The sequence below is a fragment of the Gnatocerus cornutus genome, unplaced genomic scaffold (assembly GCF_029298725.1).
Source record: "Gnatocerus cornutus isolate USDA-ARS CGAHR unplaced genomic scaffold, icGnaCorn1.1 ctg00000023.1, whole genome shotgun sequence".
NCBI lineage: Eukaryota > Metazoa > Arthropoda > Insecta > Coleoptera > Tenebrionidae > Gnatocerus > Gnatocerus cornutus.
Genome location: NW_028275375.1, coordinates 6,398,047 through 6,423,958, shown reverse-complemented (window position 1 = coordinate 6,423,958; position 25,912 = coordinate 6,398,047). Strand labels below are relative to the sequence as shown.

Here is a 25,912-nt window from a genome sequence, read left to right as displayed (position 1 = left end):
CCTCGACTACACTCCTTACATTAAATCTCGCTTCTTTCGGTCTTTCGACCGTCGTTAAATTGTTGTTATTTCGTCGAAATGTTGATTTCGTCTAACCCGACTTGTACCTTGAACCCCCCACCTCGTTGTTGAAAAGTGTCCCCCCTTAAAATCCCCGCTTGCACTTTCGTGGTGATTTCGAACGTGTACAAGTTGTACCTCTTGTCGATTTGATCGCGCTGTAAAACGAGCTGCACTCTTCGCGGACTGCTTGCGTGATCGAAGATGGTGCGAAAACTGTTCGAAACCGAGCGGATTTTAATATCGTTTTTCAGTTTTCTGGGTTGATTTCAGGAGGATTAGAACCGAGAAGACGACTTGGATGAAAGCCGTGAATTTCTTGTACCGTGTTTGGGCGGTGAGGACCACGAAGAGGCAGAGAGACTGAAGATGAGGCCGGTGAAAACGAAGAAGGGCTAAGCTTCCGCAGAGTCAACGTCACGTGCATCGGAAGTCGTGGAACTCTCGCTTCACCTGCAACATTTGGAACGTGACAACTTGTCACTAGCATCAGCACCACCAGCAGCTGCGTTTCTGACTTCGCCAAAAAGAAAAAGAACGTAAATTCGCAGGCTAGGAACCATACCAACTTCAAGTACAAGATCTTAAGGGCTAGATGTGGGTGGAGAATCGACCTCTGGACGGACCAAAGGGATGTGATCCAAAGCCTTCAGATCAGGATGGGATTAACAATGGGTAAATGTCCGTGGGAATAATCCACCGTGGCCGATGGGTAAAATGATGTATAATAACGCAAGTTTACACCAAAAAACAAGCGAGATATCGATATGAGAAGTTTGGCATAGTTTTTTTAATCATGAATTTTCGCGAAAATTTGTTTCATAAAAATATTATAATCTTCTATAACTAGACATTTAACAATCGTAGATAATATATATTAAAGAGCCACTTTGGGGTGATAAAAAATGACATAATAATTAAGTAGAAGCGAAAATTGCAAACGATTTGAGCACTTGTTTAGAAATGATAAGACAACAACGCTCGAATTCTGTTTTCGTGTTTGACGATCATCGCCTTCAACTTTCTTATTTCGTCGGCGAATTCTGGCAACGTTTTCTCCTAAATCAACAAAATTAGTTTAAGAAAAACCACAAACCTAAACTTGTGTTTGGTTTTGAGTCTTCCCCGATTTCGAAGAGCTTCGACACAGAAATGATCGCTTTCGATTCCATCCTTGAGCGAAATCAACAGACTCTTCAGTCGACAGCGCGCGCGCGCCGCACTGTCACCCAAAGTATCTGGATAGTCCGGTCAGTCCGGAGTTGTTTAGCCTATAAAACCTCGAGATTTCGCATCCTCTCTTCGGCATCATTCCTATGCCTGAGTTGAGTGTTGATGTAATATCACGCCTTCCACCATCTTCCTTCCTGCAAGAAGTGTAAAAAAGTTTCATCAAGAACATGTTTGTTTATCTCACCTGAAAAACTCTTCTTACTCTGTGCAGTCAATTGCTGTTTCTTCACGGCAAAGCTTTTAATTGCGCCTGCTTCTTGACCAACAGGAAAGACAACAAAGTTGTGTTAAGCTGCAACTAAGAGATTAAGGTGAGACCATGAATGGAGAGAAAAGAAAACAAACAAACCTTCCATCCTTCCTGAACAAACAGATCTCGCGTTTTCAAGAAACCAATAAATGATGTTTCCTTGACTTCACAAAATAGCTCACAAGACACCAGATGACCTTCAGAGCCTTTGTAGTACATATTTTCTTTCTTGACAACTGCATCTCGATGATGCTCTGTTTCCGTTGGTTGAGTTCCTTTGGCTCTTCTCTAGAGGAGAATACTCGTTTTCTGCTCGTAGACTCAACATTGCAAACTTCGTGCTCCCGCAATGCAATAAGGCAACACTTGAAACATCTCCCAGTCACTGAACGACATCTTCAACCACTGGAAAAAGAACATTTGACTTTGAATTTAACCTTTTTCATCCATATTGCAGTAAAGCAGCACCTTTTTCGTGATGGATCAATTCACTGTACTCTGGGAGCACTGAATGGGTGGTTTCTTCAATTCTGTGCAATAACTTGCAGAGTCCTTCAGCGTTGAGCGACGACAACCGCCTTTTCGACATCTTAGGCTATGGGTATCATCCATCGATTCAGTCTCTTTAATAATAAACTCTGGTAATGAAGTTGGAACCTGGAAATACCACGAAACATTTCAAGGCTGGAATTCAAACAGTTTTCAGCTTACCTGCGTTTAAAAATTTCAATAAAGACCCATCAATTTGTTGCAAATCAACTCCAACTCTAAATAGCTTCAAATGAACTTCTTAACTTGTGTAATTTCTTTGCTACCATGCCCAGAAGAACGAGAAAGTAAACAGTAAAGAATTCTGGTAGTTTCTTGTTAAATCATGAACATAACCTCAATGTGTGCTGTCAAAATAGTCAAGTTAAGACATACGTTAAGATAGAGACACAATAATTTTTAATAATTAATAGAATCGTAACCAAGTCGTGAATGTTAAATCAGACTTTAGATTCTTACTCCTGAGGACAAAATTAATAAAAAGAGTATTTTCTTGCTTTAATTTTCATCGAAAAACTGCAAACCAAATAAAAGTTTGAAAAATTAATAAAACATTAACGGAGCGTCTGATCGAAAAATCTTTGACGGATTCTTGTTCCTGAGGTCCAAATTGATGGAAAAAGTCGGTTTCAAAGAGATTTTATTTTTTGTCGAAATCGCCAAAAATCCATGATGTTTAGTCTTTGAACTTTTTTTGGCGAAAAACGCGAAAGTTCGCAGATCGACACGAAACTATGCACATGGCATAATTTGACATTTCCACATCCATTTTTGGTCTCCGTTCCTCGCTATCTGCAAGATTTTTTGAGAAAATGCAAATTAAAAATTTTAAAATTCAATTTCCCGCGTCAAGCAATCTGTCAACGAAGCATAGAAGCTAGGACATGCGTCAACAGTCTTTAGTCCATAAATAATATTAAATAAAATATTAACAAAGTCGTAAATCTTAAATCAAAGTTCAGATTCGTTTTTCTGAGGTTAAAATTAACAAGTTAAGTAGTTTATTGTATTTATTTACACCGAAAAGTGAGAGAAGTTTTTCCATAAAAGCCACCTAGCGGAATAACGCCGAAGTTGATAGTTCACGCCTCCTCTCACCAGAGGGCTAAACTTTTGTTTTTAAAACTTACAATTTTTGAATCAAAACCATTTGCAGGAATAAGGAAGAATGATAAAAAACAATACCCTCAAATTAAACTAAAGGAGTATTAATAAAATAAAAAAACACAAACTCGACACTCTACCTCCTTCTTGCAAAAAGTGTGAAAAAGTTTCATTAGGAACATGTTTGTTGGCTTACCTAAAAAAGACGAGGGAAACAATCTGAAATGGACGAAACTATCCATTCTTAATTAATGGTAATTGATTATTGCTCTAATTCCAACTGATCCAAGAGCCAAGAGCCAAGGTTAGTCCTTCGCAAGTGGCGCTTCCCCAAAAATATCTCATTTAACGACTTCTTCAATTCTTGTAGATCATTGTGGTTTTTATATGCTGATGTAACCGCAGCCAGCTTGTCGGACATTTCAGTGCTCATTTCTTTTTCCGACTAAAACAAACCAAATAGTTTTAGGTGTTAATCTTCCTCTGATACTACAAAAGCCATGACATCATAAAGACACTAAATTTAAATCCCAAATTTGCAATCTGCGTAAAATTCTGCGTTCACTGATGTATAATAACTCAAATTTACTCTAAAAAATAAGCGAGATATCGATATGAGAAGTTTGGCCATAGTTTTAGTCATGAATTTTTGCGAAAATTTGCAAATTTCGACTTTTGGAAAATCTAAAAACGATTTCTTATGTAAAAAATCGCGAGAAAAACGATGCCGCAAACCGCATTCCAATATCTGAAATAGTTTTCGAGATATCGAGCATGAATTGTTTGGAACCTTCAAAAATTTGGCCATCTGGCGACAACCCAAAAATTCAAACGGCCATAACTCAGTTATTTGTTGTCGGATCTGAATTTAAATTCCAGATTTGGATTCAGCGTGAGATTCTGCGTAAAATGAGTCAAAATTTATTGAGTTTACCTAAGAAATAAAGAAAGCATTGACCAAAAACTGTTTGGAAGTGGTCATTTTGGGGTGATTTTCAATCAATGTTTTCAAAATGAAAATGACGTTTAATAGCATTGAATTATATATCAGTCGAAAGAGGAGCTCAAAATCTATCTACTGGCCCAATTTGAGATCGATCAAACAAACGGTTTAGGAGTTATGCCCAAAAATAAAAAAAAATAAAAATTTTCATCGTTTGAGTCGCAATTTTTTTTCGCGAAAAATCGACTATCGAATTTTGGGCTTTTAAGCAGTTTTTCTAACGTAAAATGAGCCGAGAAAAACGATGGCGCAAACCGCATCTCAATATCTCTAATAGTTTCCGAGATATTTAACTTTGAAAATTGGGAAAAATGAGAAAAAATGAAAATCAACTATCCGAAACTTTGATCGGCCATAACTCAGTTATTTGTTGTCGGATCTGAATTTAAATCCCAGATTTGGAATCTGCGTAAAATTCTGCGTTCACTGATGTATAATAACTCGAGTTTACTCTAAAAAATAAGCGAGATATCGATATGAGAAGTTTGGCCATAGTTTTAGTCATGAATTTTTGCGAAAATTTGCAAATTTCGACTTTTGGAAAATCTAAAAACGATTTCTTATGTAAAAAATCGCGAGAAAAACGATGCCGCAAACCGCATTCCAATATCTGAAATAGTTTTCGAGATATCGAGCATGAATTGTTTGGAACCTTCAAAAATTTGGCCATCTGGCGACAACCCAAAAATTCAAACGGCCATAACTCAGTTATTTGTTGTCGGATCTGAATTTAAATTCCAGATTTGGATTCAGCGTGAGATTCTGCGTAAAATGAGTCGAAATTTATTGAGTTTACTTACGAAATAAAGAAAGCATTGACCAAAAACTGTTTGGAAGTGGTCATTTTGGGGTGATTTTCAATCAATGTTTTCAAAATGAAAATGACGTTTAATAGCATTGAATTATATATCAGTCGAAAGAGGAGCTCAAAATCTATCCACTGGCCCAATTTGAGATCGATCAAACAAACGGTTTTCGAGTTATGGTCAAAAATAAAAAAAAATAAAAATTTTCATCGTTTGAGTCGCAATTTTTTTTCGCGAAAAATCGACTATCGAATTTTGGGCTTTTAAGCAGTTTTTCTAACGTAAAATGAGCCGGGAAAAACGATGGCGCAAACCGCATCTCAATATCTCTAATAGTTTCCGAGATATTTAACTTTGAAAATTGGGAAAAATGAGAAAAAATGAAAATCAACTATCCGAAACTTTGATCGGCCATAACTCAGTTATTTGTTGTCGGATCTGAATTTAAATCCCAGATTTGGAATCTGCGTAAAATTCTGCGTTCACTGATGTATAATAACTTGAGTTTACTCTAAAAAATAAGCGAGATATCGATATGAGAAGTTTGGCCATAGTTTTAGTCATGAATTTTTGCGAAAATTTGCAAATTTCGACTTTTGGAAAATCTAAAAACGATTTCTTATGTAAAAAATCGCGAGAAAAACGATGCCGCAAACCGCATTCCAATATCTGAAATAGTTTTCGAGATATCGAGCATGAATTGTTTGGAACCTTCAAAAATTTGGCCATCTGGCGACAACCCAAAAATTCAAACGGCCATAACTCAGTTATTTGTTGTCGGATCTGAATTTAAATTCCAGATTTGGATTCAGCGTGAGATTCTGCGTAAAATGAGTCAAAATTTATTGAGTTTACCTACGAAATAAAGAAAGCATTGACCAAAAACTGTTTGGAAGTGGTCATTTTGGGGTGATTTTCAATCAATGTTTTCAAAATGAAAATGACGTTTAATAGCATTGAATTATATATCAGTCGAAAGAGGAGCTCAAAATCTATCCTCTGGCCCAATTTGAGATCGATCAAACAAACGGTTTTCGAGTTATGGTCAAAAATAAAAAAAAATAAAAATTTTCATCGTTTGAGTCGCAATTTTTTTTCGCGAAAAATCGACTATCGAATTTTGGGCTTTTAAGCACTTTTTCTAACGTAAAATGAGCCGAGAAAGACGATGGCGCAAACCGCATCTCAATATCTCTAATAGTTTCCGAGATATTTAACTTTGAAAATTGGGAAAAATGAGAAAAAATGAAAATCAACTATCCGAATCTTTGATCGGCCATAACTCAGTTATTTGTTGTCGGATCTGAATTTAAATCCCAGATTTGGAATCTGCGTAAAATTCTGCGTTCACTGATGTATAATAACTCGAGTTTACTCTAAAAAATAAGCGAGATATCGATATGAGAAGTTTGGCCATAGTTTTAGTCATGAATTTTTGCGAAAATTTGCAAATTTCGACTTTTGGAAAATCTAAAAACGATTTCTTATGTAAAAAATCGCGAGAAAAACGATGCCGCAAACCGCATTCCAATATCTGAAATAGTTTTCGAGATATCGAGCATGAATTGTTTGGAACCTTCAAAAATTTGGCCATCTGGCGACAACCCAAAAATTCAAACGGCCATAACTCAGTTATTTGTTGTCGGATCTGAATTTAAATTCCAGATTTGGATTCAGCGTGAGATTCTGCGTAAAATGAGTCAAAATTTATTGAGTTTACCTACGAAATAAAGAAAGCATTGACCAAAAACTGTTTGGAAGTGGTCATTTTGGGGTGATTTTCAATCACTATTTTTAATGTAAAAACGACGTTTAATACCTTTGTATTATATATCATTCGAAAGAGGAGCTCGAAATCTATCCACTGGCCCAATTTGAGATCGATCAAACAAACGGTTTACGAGTTATGGTCAAAAATAAAAAAAAATAAAAATTTTCATCGTTTGAGTCGCAATTTTTTTTCGGCGAAAAATCGACTATCGAATTTTGGGCTTTTAAGCACTTTTTCTAACGTAAAATGAGCCGAGAAAAACGATGGCGCAAACCGCATCTCAATATCTCTAATAGTTTCCGAGATATTTAACTTTGAAAATTGGGAAAAATGAGAAAAAATGAAAATCAACTATCCGAAACTTTGATCGGCCATAACTCAGTTATTTGTTGTCGGATCTGAATTTAAATCCCAGATTTGGAATCTGCGTAAAATTCTGCGTTCACTGATGTATAATAACTCGAGTTTACTCTAAAAAATAAGCGAGATATCGATATGAGAAGTTTGGCCATAGTTTTAGTCATGAATTTTTGCGAAAATTTGCAAATTTCGACTTTTGGAAAATCTAAAAACGATTTCTTATGTAAAAAATCGCGAGAAAAACGATGCCGCAAACCGCATTCCAATATCTGAAATAGTTTTCGAGATATCGAGCATGAATTGTTTGGAACCTTCAAAAATTTGGCCATCTGGCGACAACCCAAAAATTCAAACGGCCATAACTCAGTTATTTGTTGTCGGATCTGAATTTAAATTCCAGATTTGGATTCAGCGTGAAATTCTGCGTAAAATGAGTCAAAATTTATTGAGTTTACCTAAGAAATAAAGAAAGCATTGACCAAAAACTGTTTGGAAGTGGTCATTTTGGGGTGATTTTCAATCAATGTTTTCAAAATGAAAATGACGTTTAATAGCATTGAATTATATATCAGTCGAAAGAGGAGCTCAAAATCTATCTACTGGCCCAATTTGAGATCGATCAAACAAACGGTTTACGAGTTATGGTCAAAAATAAAAAAATTGAAAAATTTTCATCGTTTGAGTCGCAATTTTTTTTCGCGAAAAATCGACTATCGAATTTTCGACTTTTAAGCACTTTTTCTGACGTAAAATGAGCCGAAAAAAACGATGGCGCAAACCGCATCTCAATATCTCTAATAGTTTCCGAGATATTTAACTTTGAAAATTGGGAAAAATGAGAAAAAATGAAAATCAACTATCCGAAACTTTGATCGGCCATAACTCAGTTATTTGTTGTCGGATCTGAATTTAAATCCCAGATTTGGAATCTGCGTAAAATTCTGCGTTCACTGATGTATAATAACTCGAGTTTATTCTAAAAAATAAGCGAGATATCGATATGAGAAGTTTGGCCATAGTTTTAGTCATGAATTTTTGCGAAAATTTGCAAATTTCGACTTTTGGAAAATCTAAAAACGATTTCTTATGTAAAAAATCGCGAGAAAAACGATGCCGCAAACCGCATTCCAATATCTGAAATAGTTTTCGAGATATTGAGCATGAATTGTTTGGAACCTTCAAAAATTTGGCCATCTGGCGACAACCCAAAAATTCAAACGGCCATAACTCAGTTATTTGTTGTCGGATCTGAATTTAAATTCCAGATTTGGATTCAGCGTGAGATTCTGCGTAAAATGAGTCAAAATCTATTGAGTTTACCTAAGAAATAAAGAAAGCATTGACCAAAAACTGTTTGGAAGTGGTCATTTTGGGGTGATTTTCAATCAATGTTTTCAAAATGAAAATGACGTTTAATAGCATTGAATTATATATCAGTCGAAAGAGGAGCTCAAAATCTATCTACTGGCCCAATTTGAGATCGATCAAACAAACGGTTTAGGAGTTATGCCCAAAAATAAAAAAAAATAAAAATTTTCATCGTTTGAGTCGCAATTTTTTTTCGCGAAAAATCGACTATCGAATTTTGGGCTTTTAAGCACTTTTTCTAACGTAAAATGAGCCGAGAAAAACGATGGCGCAAACCGCATCTCAATATCTCTAATAGTTTCCGAGATATTTAACTTTGAAAATTGGGAAAAATGAGAAAAAATGAAAATCAACTATCCGAAACTTTGATCGGCCATAACTCAGTTATTTGTTGTCGGATCTGAATTTAAATCCCAGATTTGGAATCTGCGTAAAATTCTGCGTTCACTGATGTATAATAACTCGAGTTTACTCTAAAAAATAAGCGAGATATCGATATGAGAAGTTTGGCCATAGTTTTAGTCATGAATTTTTGCAAAAATTTGCAAATTTCGACTTTTGGAAAATCTAAAAACGATTTCTTATGTAAAAAATCGCGAGAAAAACGATGCCGCAAACCGCATTCCAATATCTGAAATAGTTTTCGAGATATCGAGCATGAATTGTTTGGAACCTTCAAAAATTTGGCCATCTGGCGACAACCCAAAAATTCAAACGGCCATAACTCAGTTATTTGTTGTCGGATCTGAATTTAAATTCCAGATTTGGATTCAGCGTGAGATTCTGCGTAAAATGAGTCAAAATTTATTGAGTTTACCTAAGAAATAAAGAAAGCATTGACCAAAAACTGTTTGGAAGTGGTCATTTTATGGTGATTTTCAATCAATGTTTTCAAAATGAAAATGACGTTTAATAGCACTGAATTATATATCAGTCGAAAGAGGAGCTCAAAATCTATCTACTGGCCCAATTTGAGATCGATCAAACAAACGGTTTAGGAGTTATGCCCAAAAATAAAAAAAAATAAAAATTTTCATCGTTTGAGTCGCAATTTTTTTTCGCGAAAAATCGACTATCGAATTTTGGGCTTTTAAGCACTTTTTTTAACGTAAAATGAGCCGAGAAAAACGATGGCGCAAACCGCATCTCAATATCTCTAATAGTTTCCGAGATATTTAACTTTGAAAATTGGGAAAAATGAGAAAAAATGAAAATCAACTATCCGAAACTTTGATCGGCCATAACTCAGTTATTTGTTGTCGGATCTGAATTTAAATCCCAGATTTGGAATCTGCGTAAAATTCTGCGTTCACTGATGTATAATAACTCGAGTTTACTCTAAAAAATAAGCGAGATATCGATATGAGAAGTTTGGCCATAGTTTTAGTCATGAATTTTTGCAAAAATTTGCAAATTTCGACTTTTGGAAAATCTAAAAACGATTTCTTATGTAAAAAATCGCGAGAAAAACGATGCCGCAAACCGCATTCCAATATCTGAAATAGTTTTCGAGATATCGAGCATGAATTGTTTGGAACCTTCAAAAATTTGGCCATCTGGCGACAACCCAAAAATTCAAACGGCCATAACTCAGTTATTTGTTGTCGGATCTGAATTTAAATTCCAGATTTGGATTCAGCGTGAGATTCTGCGTAAAATGAGTCAAAATTTATTGAGTTTACCTAAGAAATAAAGAAAGCATTGACCAAAAACTGTTTGGAAGTGGTCATTTTGGGGTGATTTTCAATCAATGTTTTCAAAATGAAAATGACGTTTAATAGCATTGAATTATATATCAGTCGAAAGAGGAGCTCAAAATCTATCTACTGGCCCAATTTGAGATCGATCAAACAAACGGTTTAGGAGTTATGCCCAAAAATAAAAAAAAATAAAAATTTTCATCGTTTGAATCGCAATTTTTTTTCGCGAAAAATCGACTATCGAATTTTGGGCTTTTAAGCACTTTTTCTAACGTAAAATGAGCCGAGAAAAACGATGGCGCAAACCGCATCTCAATATCTCTAATAGTTTCCGAGATATTTAACTTTGAAAATTGGGAAAAATGAGAAAAAATGAAAATCAACTATCCGAAACTTTGATCGGCCATAACTCAGTTATTTGTTGTCGGATCTGAATTTAAATCCCAGATTTGGAATCTGCGTAAAATTCTGCGTTCACTGATGTATAATAACTCGAGTTTACTCTAAAAAATAAGCGAGATATCGATATGAGAAGTTTGGCCATAGTTTTAGTCATGAATTTTTGCAAAAATTTGCAAATTTCGACTTTTGGAAAATCTAAAAACGATTTCTTATGTAAAAAATCGCGAGAAAAACGATGCCGCAAACCGCATTCCAATATCTGAAATAGTTTTCGAGATATCGAGCATGAATTGTTTGGAACCTTCAAAAATTTGGCCATCTGGCGACAACCCAAAAATTCAAACGGCCATAACTCAGTTATTTGTTGTCGGATCTGAATTTAAATTCCAGATTTGGATTCAGCGTGAGATTCTGCGTAAAATGAGTCGAAATTTATTGAGTTTACCTAAGAAATAAAGAAAGCATTGACCAAAAACTGTTTGGAAGTGGTCATTTTGGGGTGATTTTCAATCAATGTTTTCAAAATGAAAATGACGTTTAATAGCATTGAATTATATATCAGTCGAAAGAGGAGCTCAAAATCTATCTACTGGCCCAATTTGAGATCGATCAAACAAACGGTTTAGGAGTTATGCCCAAAAATAAAAAAAAATAAAAATTTTCATCGTTTGAGTCGCAATTTTTTTTCGCGAAAAATCGACTATCGAATTTTGGGCTTTTAAGCACTTTTTCTAACGTAAAATGAGCCGAGAAAAACGATGGCGCAAACCGCATCTCAATATCTCTAATAGTTTCCGAGATATTTAACTTTGAAAATTGGGAAAAATGAGAAAAAATGAAAATGAACTATCCGAAACTTTGATCGGCCATAACTCAGTTATTTGTTGTCGGATCTGAATTTAAATCCCAGATTTGGAATCTGCGTAAAATTCTGCGTTCACTGATGTATAATAACTCGAGTTTACTCTAAAAAATAAGCGAGATATCGATATGAGAAGTTTGGCCATAGTTTTAGTCATGAATTTTTGCGAAAATTTGCAAATTTCGACTTTTGGAAAATCTAAAAACGATTTCTTATGTAAAAAATCGCGAGAAAAACGATGCCGCAAACCGCATTCCAATATCTGAAATAGTTTTCGAGATATCGAGCATGAATTGTTTGGAACCTTCAAAAATTTGGCCATCTGGCGACAACCCAAAAATTCAAACGGCCATAACTCAGTTATTTGTTGTCGGATCTGAATTTAAATTCCAGATTTGGATTCAGCGTGAGATTCTGCGTAAAATGAGTCAAAATTTATTGAGTTTACCTAAGAAATAAAGAAAGCATTGACCAAAAACTGTTTGGAAGTGGTCATTTTGGGGTGATTTTCAATCAATGTTTTCAAAATGAAAATGACGTTTAATAGCATTGAATTATATATCAGTCGAAAGAGGAGCTCAAAATCTATCTACTGGCCCAATTTGAGATCGATCAAACAAACGGTTTAGGAGTTATGCCCAAAAATAAAAAAAAATAAAAATTTTCATCGTTTGAGTCGCAATTTTTTTTCGCGAAAAATCGACTATCGAATTTTGGGCTTTTAAGCACTTTTTCTAACGTAAAATGAGCCGAGAAAAACGATGGCGCAAACCGCATCTCAATATCTCTAATAGTTTCCGAGATATTTAACTTTGAAAATTGGGAAAAATGAGAAAAAATGAAAATCAACTATCCGAAACTTTGATCGGCCATAACTCAGTTATTTGTTATCGGATCTAAATTTAAATCCCAGATTTGGAATCTGCGTAAAATTCTGCGTTCACTGATGTATAATAACTCGAGTTTACTCTAAAAAATAAGCGAGATATCAATATGAGAAGTTTGGCCATAGTTTTAGTCATAAATTTTTGCGAAAATTTGCAAATTTCGACTTTTGGAAAATCTAAAAACGATTTCTTATGTAAAAAATCGCGAGAAAAACGATGCCGCAAACCGCATTCCAATATCTGAAATAGTTTTCGAGATATCGAGCATGAATTGTTTGGAACCTTCAAAAATTTGGCCATCTGGCGACAACCCAAAAATTCAAACGGCCATAACTCAGTTATTTGTTGTCGGATCTGAATTTAAATTCCAGATTTGGATTCAGCGTGAGATTCTGCGTAAAATGAGTCAAAATTTATTGAGTTTACCTACGAAATAAAGAAAGCATTGACCAAAAACTGTTTGGAAGTGGTCATTTTGGGGTGATTTTCAATCACTATTTTTAATGTAAAAACGACGTTTAATACCTTTGTATTATATATCATTCGAAAGAGGAGCTCGAAATCTATCTACTGGCTCAATTTGAGATCGATCAAACAAACGGTTTAGGAGTTATGCCCAAAAATAAAAAAAAATAAAAATTTTCATCGTTTGAGTCGCAATTTTTTTTCGCGAAAAATCGACTATCGAATTTTGGGCTTTTAAGCACTTTTTCTAACGTAAAATGAGCCGAGAAAAACGATGGCGCAAACCGCATCTCAATATCTCTAATAGTTTCCGAGATATTTAACTTTGAAAATTGGGAAAAATGAGAAAAAATGAAAATCAACTATCCGAAACTTTGATCGGCCATAACTCAGTTATTTGTTGTCGGATCTGAATTTAAATCCCAGATTTGGAATCTGCGTAAAATTCTGCGTTCACTGATGTATAATAACTCGAGTTTACTCTAAAAAATAAGCGAGATATCGATATGAGAAGTTTGGCCATAGTTTTAGTCATGAATTTTTGCGAAAATTTGCAAATTTCGACTTTTGGAAAATCTAAAACGATTTCTTATGTAAAAAATCGCGAGAAAAACGATGCCGCAAACCGCATTCCAATATCTGAAATAGTTTTCGAGATATCGAGCATGAATTGTTTGGAACCTTCAAAAATTTGGCCATCTGGCGACAACCCAAAAATTCAAACGGCCATAACTCAGTTATTTGTTGTCGGATCTGAATTTAAATTCCAGATTTGGATTCAGCGTGAGATTCTGCGTAAAATGAGTCGAAATTTGTTGAGTTTACCTACGAAATAAAGAAAGCATTGACCAAAAACTGTTTGGAAGTGGTCATTTTGGGGTGATTTTCAATCAATGTTTTCAAAATGAAAATGACGTTTAATAGCATTGAATTATATATCAGTCGAAAGAGGAGCTCAAAATCTATCCACTGGCCCAATTTGAGATCGATCAAACAAACGGTTTTCGAGTTATGGTCAAAAATAAAAAAAAATAAAAATTTTCATCGTTTGAGTCGCAATTTTTTTTCGCGAAAAATCGACTATCGAATTTTGGGCTTTTAAGCACTTTTTCTAACGTAAAATGAGCCGAGAAAAACGATGGCGCAAACCGCATCTCAATATCTCTAATAGTTTCCGAGATATTTAACTTTGAAAATTGGGAAAAATGAGAAAAAATGAAAATGAACTATCCGAAACTTTGATCGGCCATAACTCAGTTATTTGTTGTCGGATCTGAATTTAAATCCCAGATTTGGAATCTGCGTAAAATTCTGCGTTCACTGATGTATAATAACTCGAGTTTACTCTAAAAAATAAGCGAGATATCGATATGAGAAACTTGGCCATAGTTTTAGTCATGAATTTTTGCGAAAATTTGCAAATTTCGACTTTTGGAAAATCTAAAAACGATTTCTTATGTAAAAAATCGCGAGAAAAACGATGCCGCAAACCGCATTCCAATATCTGAAATAGTTTTCGAGATATCGAGCATGAATTGTTTGGAACCTTCAAAAATTTGGCCATCTGGCGACAACCCAAAAATTCAAACGGCCATAACTCAGTTATTTGTTGTCGGATCTGAATTTAAATTCCAGATTTGGATTCAGCGTGAGATTCTGCGTAAAATGAGTCAAAATTTATTGAGTTTACCTAAGAAATAAAGAAAGCATTGACCAAAAACTGTTTGGAAGTGGTCATTTTGGGGTGATTTTCAATCAATGTTTTCAAAATGAAAATGACGTTTAATAGCATTGAATTATATATCAGTCGAAAGAGGAGCTCAAAATCTATCTACTGGCCCAATTTGAGATCGATCAAACAAACGGTTTAGGAGTTATGCCCAAAAATAAAAAAAAATAAAAATTTTCATCGTTTGAGTCGCAATTTTTTTTCGCGAAAAATCGACTATCGAATTTTGGGCTTTTAAGCACTTTTTCTAACGTAAAATGAGCCGAGAAAAACGATGGCGCAAACCGCATCTCAATATCTCTAATAGTTTCCGAAATATTTAACTTTGAAAATTGGGAAAAATGAGAAAAAATGAAAATCAACTATCCGAAACTTTGATCGGCCATAACTCAGTTATTTGTTGTCGGATCTGAATTTAAATCCCAGATTTGGAATCTGCGTAAAATTCTGCGTTCACTGATGTATAATAACTCGAGTTTACTCTAAAAAATAAGCGAGATATCAATATGAGAAGTTTGGCCATAGTTTTAGTCATAAATTTTTGCGAAAATTTGCAAATTTCGACTTTTGGAAAATCTAAAAACGATTTCTTATGTAAAAAATCGCGAGAAAAACGATGCCGCAAACCGCATTCCAATATCTGAAATAGTTTTCGAGATATCGAGCATGAATTGTTTGGAACCTTCAAAAATTTGGCCATCTGGCGACAACCCAAAAATTCAAACGGCCATAACTCAGTTATTTGTTGTCGGATCTGAATTTAAATTCCAGATTTGGATTCAGCGTGAGATTCTGCGTAAAATGAGTCAAAATTTATTGAGTTTACCTACGAAATAAAGAAAGCATTGACCAAAAACTGTTTGGAAGTGGTCATTTTGGGGTGATTTTCAATCAATGTTTTCAAAATGAAAATGACGTTTAATAGCATTGAATTATATATCAGTCGAAAGAGGAGCTCAAAATCTATCCACTGGCCCAATTTGAGATCGATCAAACAAACGGTTTACGAGTTATGGTCAAAAATAAAAAAAAATAAAAATTTTCATCGTTTGAGTCGCAATTTTTTTTCGCGAAAAATCGACTATCGAATTTTGGGCTTTTAAGCACTTTTTCTAACGTAAAATGAGCCGAGAAAAACGATGGCGCAAACCGCATCTCAATATCTCTAATAGTTTCCGAGATATTTAACTTTGAAAATTGGGAAAAATGAGAAAAAATGAAAATCAACTATCCGAAACTTTGATCGGCCATAACTCAGTTATTTGTTGTCGGATCTGAATTTAAATCCCAGATTTGGAATCTGCGTAAAATTCTGCGTTCACTGATGTATAATAACCCGAGTTTACTCTAAAAAATAAGCGAGATATCGATATGAGAAATTTGGCCATAGTTTTAGTCAAGAATTTTTGCGAAAATTTGCAAATTTCGACTTTTGGAAAATCTAAAAACGATTTCTTATGTAAAAAATCGCGAGAAAAACGATGCCGCAAACCGCATTCCAATATCTGAAATAGTTTTCGAGATATCGAGCATGAATTGTTTGGAACCTTCAAAAATTTGGCCATCTGGCGACAACCCAAAAATTCAAACGGCCATAACTCAGTTATTTGTTGTCGGATCTGAATTTAAATTCCAGATTTGGATTCAGCGTGAGATTCTGCGTAAAATGAGTCAAAATTTATTGAGTTTACCTACGAAATAAAGAAAGCATTGACCAAAAACTGTTTGGAAGTGGTCATTTTGGGGTGATTTTCAATCAATGTTTTCAAAATGAAAATGACGTTTAATAGCATTGAATTATATATCAGTCGAAAGAGGAGCTCAAAATCTATCCACTGGCCCAATTTGAGATCGATCAAACAAACGGTTTACGAGTTATGGTCAAAAATAAAAAAAAATAAAAATTTTCATCGTTTGAGTCGCAATTTTTTTTCGCGAAAAATCGACTATCGAATTTTGGGCTTTTAAGCACTTTTTCTAACGTAAAATGAGCCGAGAAAAACGATGGCGCAAACCGCATCTCAATATCTCTAATAGTTTCCGAGATATTTAACTTTGAAAATTGGGAAAAATGAGAAAAAATGAAAATCAACTATCCGAAACTTTGATCGGCCATAACTCAGTTATTTGTTGTCGGATCTGAATTTAAATCTCAGATTTGGAATCTGCGTAAAATTCTGCGTTCACTGATGTATAATAACCCGAGTTTACTCTAAAAAATAAGCGAGATATCGATATGAGAAGTTTGGCCATAGTTTTAGTCATGAATTTTTGCGAAAATTTGCAAATTTCGACTTTTGGAAAATCTAAAAACGATTTCTTATGTAAAAAATCGCGAGAAAAACGATGCCGCAAACCGCATTCCAATATCTGAAATAGTTTTCGAGATATCGAGCATGAATTGTTTGGAACCTTCAAAAATTTGGCCATCTGGCGACAACCCAAAAATTCAAACGGCCATAACTCAGTTATTTGTTGTCGGATCTGAATTTAAATTCCAGATTTGGATTCAGCGTGAGATTCTGCGTAAAATGAGTCAAAATTTATTGAGTTTACCTAAGAAATAAAGAAAGCATTGACCAAAAACTGTTTGGAAGTGGTCATTTTGGGGTGATTTTCAATCAATGTTTTCAAAATGAAAATGACGTTTAATAGCACTGAATTATATATCAGTCGAAAGAGGAGCTCAAAATCTATCTACTGGCCCAATTTGAGATCGATCAAACAAACGGTTTAGGAGTTATGCCCAAAAATAAAAAAAAATAAAAATTTTCATCGTTTGAGTCGCAATTTTTTTTCGCGAAAAATCGACTATCGAATTTTGGGCTTTTAAGCACTTTTTTTAACGTAAAATGAGCCGAGAAAAACGATGGCGCAAACCGCATCTCAATATCTCTAATAGTTTCCGAGATATTTAACTTTGAAAATTGGGAAAAATGAGAAAAAATGAAAATCAACTATCCGAAACTTTGATCGGCCATAACTCAGTTATTTGTTGTCGGATCTGAATTTAAATCCCAGATTTGGAATCTGCGTAAAATTCTGCGTTCACTGATGTATAATAACTCGAGTTTACTCTAAAAAATAAGCGAGATATCGATATGAGAAGTTTGGCCATAGTTTTAGTCATGAATTTTTGCAAAAATTTGCAAATTTCGACTTTTGGAAAATCTAAAAACGATTTCTTATGTAAAAAATCGCGAGAAAAACGATGCCGCAAACCGCATTCCAATATCTGAAATAGTTTTCGAGATATCGAGCATGAATTGTTTGGAACCTTCAAAAATTTGGCCATCTGGCGACAACCCAAAAATTCAAACGGCCATAACTCAGTTATTTGTTGTCGGATCTGAATTTAAATTCCAGATTTGGATTCAGCGTGAGATTCTGCGTAAAATGAGTCGAAATTTATTGAGTTTACCTAAGAAATAAAGAAAGCATTGACCAAAAACTGTTTGGAAGTGGTCATTTTGGGGTGATTTTCAATCAATGTTTTCAAAATGAAAATGACGTTTAATAGCATTGAATTATATATCAGTCGAAAGAGGAGCTCAAAATCTATCTACTGGCCCAATTTGAGATCGATCAAACAAACGGTTTAGGAGTTATGCCCAAAAATAAAAAAAAATAAAAATTTTCATCGTTTGAGTCGCAATTTTTTTTCGCGAAAAATCGACTATCGAATTTTGGGCTTTTAAGCACTTTTTCTAACGTAAAATGAGCCGAGAAAAACGATGGCGCAAACCGCATCTCAATATCTCTAATAGTTTCCGAGATATTTAACTTTGAAAATTGGGAAAAATGAGAAAAAATGAAAATGAACTATCCGAGACTTTGATCGGCCATAACTCAGTTATTTGTTGTCGGATCTGAATTTAAATCCCAGATTTGGAATCTGCGTAAAATTCTGCGTTCACTGATGTATAATAACTCGAGTTTACTCTAAAAAATAAGCGAGATATCGATATGAGAAGTTTGGCCATAGTTTTAGTCATGAATTTTTGCGAAAATTTGCAAATTTCGACTTTTGGAAAATCTAAAAACGATTTCTTATGTAAAAAATCGCGAGAAAAACGATGCCGCAAACCGCATTCCAATATCTGAAATAGTTTTCGAGATATCGAGCATGAATTGTTTGGAACCTTCAAAAATTTGGCCATCTGGCGACAACCCAAAAATTCAAACGGCCATAACTCAGTTATTTGTTGTCGGATCTGAATTTAAATTCCAGATTTGGATTCAGCGTGAGATTCTGCGTAAAATGAGTCAAAATTTATTGAGTTTACCTAAGAAATAAAGAAAGCATTGACCAAAAACTGTTTGGAAGTGGTCATTTTGGGGTGATTTTCAATCAATGTTTTCAAAATGAAAATGACGTTTAATAGCATTGAATTATATATCAGTCGAAAGAGGAGCTCAAAATCTATCTACTGGCCCAATTTGAGATCGATCAAACAAACGGTTTAGGAGTTATGCCCAAAAATAAAAAAAAATAAAAATTTTCATCGTTTGAGTCGCAATTTTTTTTCGCGAAAAATCGACTATCGAATTTTGGGCTTTTAAGCACTTTTTCTAACGTAAAATGAGCCGAGAAAAACGATGGCGCAAACCGCATCTCAATATCTCTAATAGTTTCCGAGATATTTAACTTTGAAAATTGGGAAAAATGAGAAAAAATGAAAATCAACTATCCGAAACTTTGATCGGCCATAACTCAGTTATTTGTTGTCGGATCTGAATTTAAATCCCAGATTTGGAATCTGCGTAAAATTCTGCGTTCACTGATGTATAATAACTCGAGTTTACTCTAAAAAATAAGCGAGATATCGATATGAGAAGTTTGGCCATAGTTTTAGTCATGAATTTTTGCGAAAATTTGCAAATTTCGACTTTTGGAAAATCTAAAAACGATTTCTTATGTAAAAAATCGCGAGAAAAACGATGCCGCAAACCGCATTCCAATATCTGAAATAGTTTTCGAGATATCGAGCATGAATTGTTTGGAACCTTCAAAAATTTGGCCATCTGGCGACAACCCAAAAATTCAAACGGCCATAACTCAGTTATTTGTTGTCGGATCTGAATTTAAATTCCAGATTTGGATTCAGCGTGAGATTCTGCGTAAAATGAGTCAAAATTTATTGAGTTTACCTAAGAAATAAAGAAAGCATTGACCAAAAACTGTTTGGAAGTGGTCATTTTGGGGTGATTTTCAATCAATGTTTTCAAAATGAAAATGACGTTTAATAGCATTGAATTATATATCAGTCGAAAGAGGAGCTCAAAATCTATCTACTGGCCCAATTTGAGATCGATCAAACAAACGGTTTAGGAGTTATGCCCAAAAATAAAAAAAAATAAAAATTTTCATCGTTTGAGTCGCAATTTTTTTTCGCGAAAAATCGACTATCGAATTTTGGGCTTTTAAGCAGTTTTTCTAACGTAAAATGAGCCGAGAAAAACGATGGCGCAAACCGCATCTCAATATCTCTAATAGTTTCCGAGATATTTAACTTTGAAAATTGGGAAAAATGAGAAAAAATGAAAATCAACTATCCGAAACTTTGATCGGCCATAACTCAGTTATTTGTTGTCGGATCTGAATTTAAATCCCAGATTTGGAATCTGCGTAAAATTCTGCGTTCACTGATGTATAATAACTCGAGTTTACTCTAAAAAATAAGCGAGATATCAATATGAGAAGTTTGGCCATAGTTTTAGTCATAAATTTTTGCGAAAATTTGCAAATTTCGACTTTTGGAAAATCTAAAAACGATTTCTTATGTAAAAAATCGCGAGAAAAACGATGCCGCAAACCGCATTCCAATATCTGAAATAGTTTTCGAGATATCGAGCATGAATTGTTTGGAACCTTCAAAAATTTGGCCATCTGGCGACAACCCAAAAATTCAAACGGCCATAACTCAGTTATTTGTTGTCGGATCTGAATTTAAATTCCAGATTTGGATTCAGCGTGAGATTCTGCGTAAAATGAGTCAAAATTTATTGAGTTTACCTACGAAATAAAGAAAGCATTGACCAAAAACTGTTTGGAAGTGGTCATTTTGGGGTGATTTTCAATCACTATTTTTAATGTAAAAACGACGTTTAATACCTTTGTATTATATATCATTCGAAAGAGGAGCTTGAAATCTATCTACTGGCTCAATTTGAGATCGATCAAACAAACGGTTTAGGAGTTATGCCCAAAAATAAAAAAAAATAAAAATTTTCATCGTTTGAGTCGCAATTTTTTTTCGCGAAAAATCGTCTATCGAATTTTGGGCTTTTAAGCACTTTTTCTAACGTAAAATGAGCCGAGAAAAACGATGGCGCAAACCGCATCTCAATATCTCTAATAGTTTCCGAGATATTTAACTTTGAAAATTGGGAAAAATGAGAAAAAATGAAAATCAACTATCCGAAACTTTGATCGGCCATAACTCAGTTATTTGTTGTCGGATCTGAATTTAAATCCCAGATTTGGAATCTGCGTAAAATTCTGCGTTCACTGATGTATAATAACTCGAGTTTACTCTAAAAAATAAGCGAGATATCGATATGAGAAGTTTGGCCATAGTTTTAGTCATGAATTTTTGCGAAAATTTGCAAATTTCGACTTTTGGAAAATCTAAAAACGATTTCTTATGTAAAAAATCGCGAGAAAAACGATGCCGCAAACCGCATTCCAATATCTGAAATAGTTTTCGAGATATCGAGCATGAATTGTTTGGAACCTTCAAAAATTTGGCCATCTGGCGACAACCCAAAAATTCAAACGGCCATTACTCAGTTATTTGTTGTCGGATCTGAATTTAAATTCCAGATTTGGATTCAGCGTGAGATTCTGCGTAAAATGAGTCAAAATTTATTGAGTTTACCTAAGAAATAAAGAAAGCATTGACCAAAAACTGTTTGGAAGTGGTCATTTTGGGGTGATTTTCAATCAATGTTTTCAAAATGAAAATGACGTTTAATAGCATTGAATTATATATCAGTCGAAAGAGGAGCTCAAAATCTATCTACTGGCCCAATTTGAGATCGATCAAACAAACGGTTTAGGAGTTATGCCCAAAAATAAAAAAAAATAAAAATTTTCATCGTTTGAGTCGCAATTTTTTTTCGCGAAAAATCGACTATCGAATTTTGGGCTTTTAAGCACTTTTTCTAACGTAAAATGAGCCGAGAAAAACGATGGCGCAAACCGCATCTCAATATCTCTAATAGTTTCCGAGATATTTAACTTTGAAAATTGGGAAAAATGAGAAAAAATGAAAATCAACTATCCGAAACTTTGATCGGCCATAACTCAGTTATTTGTTATCGGATCTAAATTTAAATCCCAGATTTGGAATCTGCGTAAAATTCTGCGTTCACTGATGTATAATAACTCGAGTTTACTCTAAAAAATAAGCGAGATATCAATATGAGAAGTTTGGCCATAGTTTTAGTCATAAATTTTTGCGAAAATTTGCAAATTTCGACTTTTGGAAAATCTAAAAACGATTTCTTATGTAAAAAATCGCGAGAAAAACGATGCCGCAAACCGCATTCCAATATCTGAAATAGTTTTCGAGATATCGAGCATGAATTGTTTGGAACCTTCAAAAATTTGGCCATCTGGCGACAACCCAAAAATTCAAACGGCCATAACTCAGTTATTTGTTGTCGGATCTGAATTTAAATTCCAGATTTGGATTCAGCGTGAGATTCTGCGTAAAATGAGTCAAAATTTATTGAGTTTACCTACGAAATAAAGAAAGCATTGACCAAAAACTGTTTGGAAGTGGTCATTTTGGGGTGATTTTCAATCACTATTTTTAATGTAAAAACGACGTTTAATACCTTTGTATTATATATCATTCGAAAGAGGAGCTCGAAATCTATCTACTGGCTCAATTTGAGATCGATCAAACAAACGGTTTAGGAGTTATGCCCAAAAATAAAAAAAAATAAAAATTTTCATCGTTTGAGTCGCAATTTTTTTTCGCGAAAAATCGACTATCGAATTTTGGGCTTTTAAGCACTTTTTCTAACGTAAAATGAGCCGAGAAAAACGATGGCGCAAACCGCATCTCAATATCTCTAATAGTTTCCGAGATATTTAACTTTGAAAATTGGGAAAAATGAGAAAAAATGAAAATCAACTATCCGAAACTTTGATCGGCCATAACTCAGTTATTTGTTGTCGGATCTGAATTTAAATCCCAGATTTGGAATCTGCGTAAAATTCTGCGTTCACTGATGTATAATAACTCGAGTTTACTCTAAAAAATAAGCGAGATATCGATATGAGAAGTTTGGCCATAGTTTTAGTCATGAATTTTTGCGAAAATTTGCAAATTTCGACTTTTGGAAAATCTAAAAACGATTTCTTATGTAAAAAATCGCGAGAAAAACGATGCCGCAAACCGCATTCCAATATCTGAAATAGTTTTCGAGATATCGAGCATGAATTGTTTGGAACCTTCAAAAATTTGGCCATCTGGCGACAACCCAAAAATTCAAACGGCCATAACTCAGTTATTTGTTGTCGGATCTGAATTTAAATTCCAGATTTGGATTCAGCGTGAGATTCTGCGTAAAATGAGTCAAAATTTATTGAGTTTACCTAAGAAAAAAAGAAAGCATTGACCAAAAACTGTTTGGAAGTGGTCATTTTGGGGTGATTTTCAATCAATGTTTTCAAAATGAAAATGACGTTTAATAGCATTGAATTATATATCAGTCGAAAGAGGAGCTCAAAGTCCATCCACTGGCCCAATTTGAGATCGATCAAACAAACGGTTTAGGAGTTATGCCCAAAAATAAAAAAAAATAAAAATTTTCATCGTTTGAGTCGCAATTTTTTTTCGCGAAAAATCGACTATCGAATTTTGGGCTTTTAAGCACTTTTTCTAACGTAAAATGAGCCGAGAAAAACGATGGCGCAAACCGCATCTCAATATCTCTAATAGTTTCCGAGATATTTAACTTTGAAAATTGGGAAAAATGAGAAAAAATGAAAATCAACTATCCGAAACTTTGATCGGCCATAACTCAGTTATTTGTTGTCGGATCTGAATTTAAATCCCAGATTTGGAATCTGCGTAAAATTCTGCGTTCACTGATGTATAATAACTCGAGTTTACTCTAAAAAATAAGCGAGATATCGATATGAGAAGTTTGGCCATAGTCATGAATTTTTGCGAAAATTTGCAAATTTCGACTTTTGGAAAATCTAAAAACGATTTCTTATGTAAAAAATCGCGAGAAAAACGATGCCGCAAACCGCATTCCAATATCTGAAATAGTTTTCGAGATATCGAGCATGAATTGTTTGGAACCTTCAAAAATTTGGCCATCTGGCGACAACCCAAAAATTCAAACGGCCATAACTCAGTTATTTGTTGTCGGATCTGAATTTAAATTCCAGATTTGGATTCAGCGTGAAATTCTGCGTAAAATGAGTCAAAATTTATTGAGTTTACCTAAGAAATAAAGAAAGCATTGACCAAAAACTGTTTGGAAGTGGTCATTTTGGGGTGATTTTCAATCACTATTTTTAATGTAAAAACGACGTTTAATACCTTTGTATTATATATCATTCGAAAGAGGAGCTCGAAATCTATCTACTGGCTCAATTTGAGATCGATCAAACAAACGGTTTAGGAGTTATGCCCAAAAATAAAAAAAAATAAAAATTTTCATCGTTTGAGTCGCAATTTTTTTTCGCGAAAAATCGACTATCGAATTTTGGGCTTTTAAGCACTTTTTCTAACGTAAAATGAGCCGAGAAAAACGATGGCGCAAACCGCATCTCAATATCTCTAATAGTTTCCGAGATATTTAACTTTGAAAATTGGGAAAAATGAGAAAAAATGAAAATCAACTATCCGAAACTTTGATCGGCCATAACTCAGTTATTTGTTGTCGGATCTGAATTTAAATCCCAGATTTGAAATCTGCGTAAAATTCTGCGTTCACTGATGTATAATAACTCGAGTTTACTCTAAAAAATAAGCGAGATATCGATATGAGAAGTTTGGCCATAGTTTTAGTCATGAATTTTTGCGAAAATTTGCAAATTTCGACTTTTGGAAAATCTAAAAACGATTTCTTATGTAAAAAATCGCGAGAAAAACGATGCCGCAAACCGCATTCCAATATCTGAAATAGTTTTCGAGATATCGAGCATGAATTGTTTGGAACCTTCAAAAATTTGGCCATCTGGCGACAACCCAAAAATTCAAACGGCCATAACTCAGTTATTTGTTGTCGGATCTGAATTTAAATTCCAGATTTGGATTCAGCGTGAGATTCTGCGTAAAATGAGTCGAAATTTATTGAGTTTACCTGCGAAATAAAGAAAGCATTGACCAAAAACTGTTTGGAAGTGGTCATTTTGGGGTGATTTTCAATCAATGTTTTCAAAATGAAAATGACGTTTAATAGCATTGAATTATATATCAATCGAAAGAGGAGCTCGAAATCTATCTACTGGCTCAATTTGAGATCGATCAAACAAACGGTTTAGGAGTTATGCCCAAAAATAAAAAAAAATAAAAATTTTCATCGTTTGAGTCGCAATTTTTTTTCGCGAAAAATCGACTATCGAATTTTGGGCTTTTAAGCACTTTTTCTAACGTAAAATGAGCCGAGAAAAACGATGGCGCAAACCGCATCTCAATATCTCTAATAGTTTCCGAGATATTTAACTTTGAAAATTGGGAAAAATGAGAAAAAATGAAAATCAACTATCCGAAACTTTGATCGGCCATAACTCAGTTATTTGTTGTCGGATCTGAATTTAAATCCCAGATTTGGAATCTGCGTAAAATTCTGCGTTCACTGATGTATAATAACTCGAGTTTACTCTAAAAAATAAGCGAGATATCGATATGAGAAGTTTGGCCATAGTTTTAGTCATAAATTTTTGCGAAAATTTGCAAATTTCGACTTTTGGAAAATCTAAAAACGATTTCTTATGTAAAAAATCGCGAGAAAAACGATGCCGCAAACCGCATTCCAATATCTGAAATAGTTTTCGAGATATCGAGCATGAATTGTTTGGAACCTTCAAAAATTTGGCCATCTGGCGACAACCCAAAAATTCAAACGGCCATAACTCAGTTATTTGTTGTCGGATCTGAATTTAAATTCCAGATTTGGATTCAGCGTGAGATTCTGCGTAAAATGAGTCGAAATTTATTGAGTTTACCTACGAAATAAAGAAAGCATTGACCAAAAACTGTTTGGAAGTGGTCATTTTGGGGTGATTTTCAATCAATGTTTTCAAAATGAAAATGACGTTTAATAGCATTGAATTATATATCAGTCGAAAGAGGAGCTCAAAATCTATCCACTGGCCCAATTTGAGATCG

General features: G+C 34.2%; 1 long non-coding RNA gene across 1 annotated transcript; it reads right to left on the bottom strand.

The window, feature by feature from the left end:
• Positions 1-208: 208 nt before the first annotated feature.
• Positions 209-1,335, bottom strand: LOC148166689 (uncharacterized). The gene is made up of 2 exons (XR_015771034.1): positions 1,157-1,335; positions 209-513 (listed from the first exon to the last, which is right to left on the bottom strand). It is a non-coding gene; the product is annotated as an uncharacterized LOC148166689 (long non-coding RNA).
• Between the last annotated feature and the right edge of the window lie 24,577 nt (positions 1,336-25,912).